The 8,659-nt window shown below is 30.8% G+C and overlaps 1 protein-coding gene across 1 annotated transcript in view; it reads left to right on the top strand.

The window, feature by feature from the left end:
• Nucleotides 1–8,564: 8,564 nt before the first annotated feature.
• Nucleotides 8,565–8,659, top strand: part of LOC109541555 (monocarboxylate transporter 12) — a gene marked incomplete in the record, with an annotated part of 11,692 nt that continues 11,597 nt past the window's right edge. Inside the window, 1 exon segment of the mRNA XM_048662589.1 lies at nt 8,565–8,659.

Below are 8,659 nucleotides of genomic sequence, written 5' to 3'. Positions count from 1 at the left end.
GCACCACCGTTTTTGCTCTTCTTTTAAAATTTTGTTAATTGGTCTATTCGCTGCTTCGATATTTACTTAATTTCTCGCAAACCCAGAGTTCTCCTGATCAAGGTCTATCTCTCTAGCATTCACCCAGGTCTTTAACATCAGACCACCTTTGAGGTGCTCGCTTCGTGATCATATTTGCCCTCTCGCATTTTATATTGATAGACTCTTGCTTTTACCATTTTATAGTCAGTACTAAATGAAAATTGATTTAGTACGTTGACATCTTGCACAATATTTTTCCTGTCAGTGATCACTGATCGACTTCATTCACGTCCAGCGTTTATGTTTACTCTTTAAAAAGAATTAGTTCATTGCATACAGTCTATGGTGTGCCCGAAATCAGCGGAAAATAAACCTTTGTTTATTTCCTCTTTTATTCGTCTGGCCACACCCATTCGCCCACAGCGCACGCAGCATCATCCTCTTTAATCGAAGTTTTGCATTCAGATCTCATCTAATAAGGTTGTAATGAGTTGTGCTTTTGCCATCGCTGCTGCAATGTTCTCATAAAAGCTTTCCACTTCCTCGTCCGAATGTGTAGTTGTTGGGGCATAGACCTGAATAACTTTTAGTCAATATTTTGAGCTGAGTCAAATATAGAACGTTTTATATTTTCATATATTTTAAAAAAGCAACGGTGTTGCTAAAAATATGTTAGAAGCCTGTTCGTTTTTAATAGCATTAAATTAATAATTAATTTAGTTTACCTAATTACGATATTACTTTTCCTGGTCTTATTTTTCAATATTCTCCTATCATTTTTATTTCAAAATTTGGTTAACCTTTTCAATTGCGTTGGTTTTCTCGAAATCGCAATTTTTTTGCATAATTACATTTTATTGAAAATCCGTTAAGTGTAACAAAAAAACATTAAATTATTATTAGATACATTTAAGTTGTACATTTAAGAATATTCATTATTCATCATCAACAATGATGTCTAGCAAGTAATTTATAAAGTAAAATCTTCAATGGGTAAATTTTACGTCGCGCCACTGAAATTCAGAGATAGTAGCTTATCTGCTTAAGAGTTAATTGTTTGCATCAATCTTGTTAATTCCACGCTGTTTTAAAATATTTTGTTTGTTGATCTCGATGTGTGGATCTAATAGGTCGAAACTTGTCAGTAGAAGTTGCTCAGATCGGGTGTTTTGATTCATTTGTTCATTTGCAACTAACGTTTCTTAAAAGGGTAAGTGAAACATTTGATTTTATTTTATTTACGGACTATTTATTTTTATATTGTTGCTTTTATATTTTACCATGTAATGACTTTCTAAATTCCCGGCCTTTTAAAATTTATTTTTTGGAAAGCATCCTAAAAAATATCAATTTAAATTTATGCAGATTTAATTAAATTTTACCCTACAAAATATTATTTATGTAAGTAAACCAGTTGCAAATAATTAATTTATGAGCTAAATATCTGATGATGACTCCAAATGATGATTTACGTTTTTCATTTCTTCATTATAATAAAACATTATCTCTGTAATGTTATAAGAACTTGAGAATGTTTGAAACAATTGAACACCATATCGGTTTACCTTGTTTCTCTTCATGAGTATTAGTATTACTAAGATTATTTCATTTGTATGTTCGATTAGCGTGCTTTTTTGTCATCATTTTTCGTTCGTTTTTTTATTATTAGATCTTAGACTTTCGTTATATAACTATGAACATTTGGGTATCATATGTGAAATAATTAACAAAAGCCCCTGTTGAAATTTTAGTATAAACTAAGTACACCTCGAAATTGTGGATTAATGTCGTCTGCTTTATTTTATATAACACTTGTATCTGTTCTTATATGAAGAGTGTAGCGTTCGATATCTACCAGCTTATTAAAAAGCTCTTTTGAGTTAATTGTTTCCAATATCTATAATTCTATTCGGAATACTGTTTAAGGCTATCGCGGTCGTAAGAGAAATATTTATTCAATTTTGATATACACAACCTTTAAATAGTGATTGTTCTTATATGAAAAAGCACATTTATATTTCTATACGTAAATAAATTAAAGTAACAGTAAAGTACAATAAATGAGAGTAACAATGATAATTTGTATACATTTACTTCTGCACCTAACTTTTGATTCTTAAAATATTTCTGAATGTTATTTTTTGACAAACAATTCTCTGCTCATGTTTCTGTAATTATAACAAAATACGACAGCAGGTTTGTCTTCTTCTAATGGCTGCTTCGAAGTTGGTATAATAACAGATTTTTTCGTTTGCAAATTTGTATTATTTGAGGTTTATATAAGTCTCGACGAGATATGCAAACTTTATTCATTTTCATGATTTATTTGAATGGAGTCTGGCACATTTGCGGGTGATATCTGTTTTCTCAAAGCTATTAGGTTGTTTTTGAACTATTAAGAGCTGCAATGTTCTTACCAAGCCAGGCAATATTATTTGAAATGACAAATTTAGCTTTTGCTTGCATTTTACTGAATATGGTATCTGAATTCAGCAAGCTTTCATCATCAGCAGAGCTAGTGATTGGAAGACTACTCTCTAGTCTAGCTAACTCGACTATATTATTGATGTATATAATAAACAACACAAGTTCTAGGGACACTGGGATAGACTCATGTTATTGGAAAGACCCTGTTCCGCCCTTGAATTAAGCTACAAACTGCTATCAAACAAGATTTAATTAATCCACTTATCTTCAATACTCCGAACACCATACCTTGTGTCCATTTGTGGAGACGAATTTGTAGTTCAAGGTGTCATTAGCTTAGAACAAGTCAAGATGTATATAGCCAATGAAACAAATGATTACAAATGAGTATGGTATACAAACTGCAAATAATGAGTGTCACAGTGGTCTTGATAAGTGTACCATCATATGTTTACTATATACTGACGGTATTGTTCGAATGGTCAAGTGTTTATTAGTAATATAGTGCTCTTTGCTTTGGTTATCCTTTCTTGAAAAATTCCCTGACTTTCTATTACGTATACAGAATCTTCTATAGAAAACTATTTAGGAAGTTCTCTTCATTTAAGATTTTTCGTGCATTTATTTGGCACCTGGTGATTAGTAAGACCAACTCTCACGCCATTCATCATCAAGATCAGTTATTTAACTACGGAAAAAATGGAAACATAATTCATGAAAGTTACATGTATTTCATCACACAATGAATCCATTGACGTTAAAAGTAGCTAGCAAACCTATCAAGTGGATCCGAAAGTGCGTCAGAGTAGCACCAATTTAGAAAGTTATTGGAATTATCCACTCTAGTTGAGATCTTTATTTGCTTAAAATCTTGTGTAGCCTTAATAAAAAAACGTGTCTGCTCATTACAAGTCTTTACATGTTTTCAATTGGATTACTTGAAGTTGTGCAAAATATTCATAAAAAATACCAAATATTGAAAAATACGTGTTTTCAAAATTTCATTAATTATGCAGTAAAATTGTTCCGTTCGTGATTGATAACAAAAATCTTTTTATGAGGGCAACATGGATTTGAGCAATAAAAGTATTATTTATGAGATAAACATCCTGTTGCTTTTCTAGATTTACATGCATATCGTAAGTTATTGCTATGCTTTCGGAGTAAACATATCTAATTTAAATTTGTGTGAACGTGAATTTGCACATAATGTTGAATTCTGTGTTTAACGAATGTCGTCAAAATTTTTAACAAGGTTTGAAAAAATCAAAGTACATAATTGTATGTATTCTTATCTTTAGGCCCTGTTATTCGCATATGTGACAATATACAATGTACAATATTGTTTCTATCCATTAGTTTGTTAAAATTTACTATTTAGGATATATAACATTTCGTTTTTAATCCATTACTTATATTTATTTTGTTTTATACAAGAAAACACAAGGGTAACTGTCACATATTTCAGCTCGAACAGTGAATGCTTGATGAGAATCCAAATTCGACCTTCATATATTAAAACTTCTTTTAAACATTCATACTTTAAAATATTATTTTATGTCTTAAAAGTTTATTATTATGTAATGACTTTTTCTAGGAAATTTGTTTACTAAAATTTAACTGATCCAAAGTAGCACGATAAAGATATAAATTCATATTCTCTGAAGAAAAAGAACTCTAGCAATAATCTAAATATAATTTTTTTTCCAAAGCAAGGTGGTAAATTACTTGTGTACCTACTAGAAATTAGGCATGGGTAACCCAGTTCACCCATTTGATAAAATTTAGCTCCTAAAAAATGTGGTACTTAAACTTTTTGTTTGTTAGGTGTTGAAATTCCGGCCCCGGGCCTCGTAAAGCTTTAATCCGTCCCTGGGTTAAATGCTAAGCGTAATTTAAAGTGCGGCACAGTGAGACGCGATGATTATAACGAAAAACTGAGAAACGAAAAATACTCTACAAGTTCAGAGTTGTGCGTTCGCTATAGAAGAGTGTGCTGTAAATTTCGACAAAATTTCGAACTTTAAGAAAATTTGGATTGAATTGAATTTGAAAAAAAGGATTTGAAAGAACACAGCACATATTTTGAATTGATTTTTTCAAAAATTAATTTTTTCTAAACGAAAAATACTCTTTAAGTTCAGAGTTATGCGTTCACCAAAGAAGAGTGAGTGTGCTCTAAAAGTCGACAATACCTCTTTAAGCCTTCAAAAGTTCATTCAAATCGCACGAAATGGTGAATTTTGCGTGCTTCGTAAATGTTTATTTGAAAATAAACGATCTTATGCAACTCCAAACTCTTTCTTATTCTGCACTCTCTAAGTACAGAACAAACATCATTATTTAATCATTTAATAGTTCGCCCTTTCGATGATTCATGCTTTAATTGGAAGTTCCATTTTAGTTTGTTTATTGTTGATGTTTTTGTAGAAAGTGCTTGTTCGCATTGCAATATTTCCAAAGGCAAATTTCACGTTCCAACTTAACGAAAGTCAACAGTAAAAAAATAAGTAAACGAAAACCGCTCCAAGTACCGGTCTTTCGCTAAATTTACATTTAGAGCCATTTATATGCATTTGAATTTCACTCAGCTGCAGTGATTAATGCACAATGCCAAAAATAAAATTAAAAACCGAATTAATTTTGTTCTTCGAAAAATATTGACTAAACAAAAAAAAAACGCAAAAAAATCACTTAAAAATTAATCTGTTGCTCAATTTGCAAGCGATGATAAAAACCAACGCAATTTTAACTAATGAAAAATATCTTTTAAAAGTTCTGATTTCAAGAATTATTTTGCCACATCCGCCATTCGAGGTGCGGCGCACTGAGGCTCGATGAGTTAGACTCAGCAATTGACAGAGCGGCATCAACTCAAAAGCGCAACTCAACGCAGTGTTACCTAGGCCTCCTTGCAATCCACACGATTTGATAATTCAAGTATAAACAAACAATTATAAATTCAAATGTCCGTGAAAGAATTAAAAACTATGTAAATAATACATGGACCTCTGCTGATTTTGTATGATTCTAGACGAGTAAATTTTTGAATCCTAATTTTTATAGTAATTACGTTTAGTTATATTTTCGTGATGCATACCCAGTGACCAATAAGTCACCCCAAAATAAAAAGTTTTTCGTGTTAGCATTTTTGTCTAAAAACTGAATCAGATACTCTTCACACCTCCATTTTCATTTGGAATAATCTAAATAAACATGTTTTAGTATAAGACCGACATGCCAATAAGTAGTTTTGAAAATAATCTTCAATGAAGAATTTTTCAATTTTCTTTGTTTTTAAATGAAAGTAAAAAATCAATTTAAAAAACAATTTTTTCTTTCACCTTTGAAGCGATTCATATATCGACATTACTTCAAGATATCCTGCATTTTTTGCAAATTTTCTCTGAACGATTTGCTTATATTGCTTAAGTACGAATTTATCGCTAGTCACAAGCAAGCACTCCCAGAACCAGTTTTGGATCTACTAGTTCTCATCAATTCGGCTTAACTAGAAACAGACTGTGTTTTAAAGCGGCATGAATGATAAACATTCTGGTGAGGAACGTATGACGGTATGACTGATTGCAACTCTACTAGGATTAAATACACCACTAAAATAACCGCTTTTAAAAATTATTTAATTGTAATCTGACCAAAGTACAGTGCGAATAACCATTTACACGGGCGTTCTGAGAATATTATAATTAATTAGCATTTGAAATTAACAGCTAATTGAGTTATTTTCTATGACAGTAAGTGAGCAGAGCCGGACAATGTTAACTCTTCTTAATTATCTTCAACTATAAAGCGATTATCTCTGTATATCCACAATAGCAACTGCAAATGACGAACATATCCAGAATTAATAACCATTCGATCAAAGATCCACTTATCAACCAGTGTGGCGGATAGATGATCAATATTTGCATGTTCAATTATCTGAAGTACTGGACAGGTTTCACATTGAACAATTAGGGCAAATCCTGTTCAATGTACTATGACATTTCCGTATTAATAGATACGATTTAAATTAATTTGAAAGCTATTTAAGAAGTAGAAACGCTTTCCTAACGTTAGTTATGGGTGAACGTCTCGAATGGAATTTGTGCATTTTGTATATGTATACGATAAAATTCTAGTTCTGATTGTCAATATATCAAAGATACAGATTAAATGAAACAACACTCTATGCATTATAAAAATATAAACATTATAATTAATATCTTTTTCGCAGCAATAATTTCGCAAAAACTCCCATGTAATATATATGAAACGACGTGTGATTTCCCTTTATTATTGCTGTTATATTTCTTGCCACCGCAAAATGTTAGAAAAGTGTACTGATAATATTGTATTCCCCCTTAATGTTAATATATGAGTCATTCCACTATTTTGTGAAGATAATGGACATACTTTAGAAGTTTTCCTCATCCAGAATATTTAGTTTAAATCGTCACCTGAATTATGGTATATTTGCAACTATTATGCACAAAACCGCCAAAAATTTGCCAGTGGACTTCTTGTGCATTAGGTCGTAACGTAGCCTTTAGAACGTTATTTATATTGTAAACCAGTTTTTAATTCACAAAAACTATAAATCTTTGTAAGGAAAAATACATGAATATGATATATTTATTATATTATCCACAAATGTATTATTTTATATAATATAAAATAGATAAATGTAGTAAATATTAGTGATCAAATTGACGTTTTACCCCCCACTATACATTTGAAAAATTTAATTTCAAGTAATTAATACTTTAATTATTAAATTGAATTATTATTAGGAATTGACCTAAACATTTTCTACTTGAATCTACGTATACGTGGTGTAGCAACATTTTCTGGGTCAGTAAAATTGTCAAGTGGAAATTAAATTAAAGAAAAAAAACCCAAACGCATACATGAATGTTTCAAGGTAGATGAATCGAGGTGTTTAAGACGTCAAAAATTATATATGGGGAAACCTAAAATAAATGCATAGGTTTTAAACGTCTCAATGGGTATTTACATGCATTTATTTATGTGTTAAATCTATTTTTTGTCACATTTCAAACATACAAGAAATAGTTTTAATTTTTATAAATTTCTGAAATAATTACACTGCAAAATGTAAATTATTCATTAACTACAAATATTGGCGAACGCCTTCACTTTATAACTCTAAAGTGTTATTTGAGTATGAGTTCTCAAAACTCGATGATAAATTTTAGATTAAGATCCATGTAATTATCTTACATGAGTCACTGTGTCACAGATTCTTTATGCAACTATTGTAATAATTAATATATTTTAACGCTTATCTTTAATGTCATTTTTGCACTTGGCACGGCACAGTCTGCCGGTTCGTGTAATTTTTCCAGCACACATTCAATTGTTTAAAAACCTACATTCTTTTATTTGCACCCACTTATCTTGATCATAATTGTTTTCATTAGAACTTCAGTTTTAAATGTGTATTTGAACTGTCAAGTTGAACGAAAACGTGGTTTTAGCTCAACTAACAAGGTCCTCAACAAGTTTTGGTTTTGGTGGCGGTGAAACACTCTAAAATTATGTGTGTTTGATTAAAATTTAAGACCAAACTACAATAGTAAGAGTTAAAAATCTTATTTCTTTCAGTTAACAAGCTGTTTCATGAGGAAGGGGCATAATTTTAACACCGTATTCTAGGTACGAACATAAGTCGAGTTTGCTATATAAACCATAGCCCAAAAATGCTGCGTTACAGATTTACAGGGTGTTGACATTTAATTTAAAAAATATAAAATTATAAATTTGTTCAAAACGCGGCGAGATGTGTTCACAAAATTTTCCATATGGATCAATTATTAAGAAACACGCATGTTTTTCAATAAAATAATTTTGTTAAATTTTGCCAGTGCCATATCTCAAGATTGGGAGAACTGATTTGGATTGTGCCGTAGCAGAAACATGCATGGAATATTTTTTTATAACAAGAGGATTAAGGAATTAGAAAACTATTTGTAATAATTAAACAATACAGTGGCGTACCATTTTTTTAAATTCGCTAGCGTGCACCCACGCTACTGGCAAGCATTTTTTCAAAACAAATTTGTCATTTCCTACTTTTTAAATTAAATTTCAACGCCCTGTAAATACGCAACGAAGGTTCTTTGGACTATCGTTTATAAAGCAAAATAGGTTTATTATTTTCGGTCGTAGAATGCGTGGTTAAAATAAT

This window comes from Dendroctonus ponderosae, unplaced genomic scaffold, assembly GCF_020466585.1.
Source record: "Dendroctonus ponderosae isolate FM_Combo_2020 unplaced genomic scaffold, Dpon_F_20191213v2 Dpon_F_20191213_1, whole genome shotgun sequence".
In the NCBI taxonomy this organism is placed as follows: domain Eukaryota; kingdom Metazoa; phylum Arthropoda; class Insecta; order Coleoptera; family Curculionidae; genus Dendroctonus; species Dendroctonus ponderosae.
This window is presented reverse-complemented; position numbering and strand designations above follow the sequence as displayed.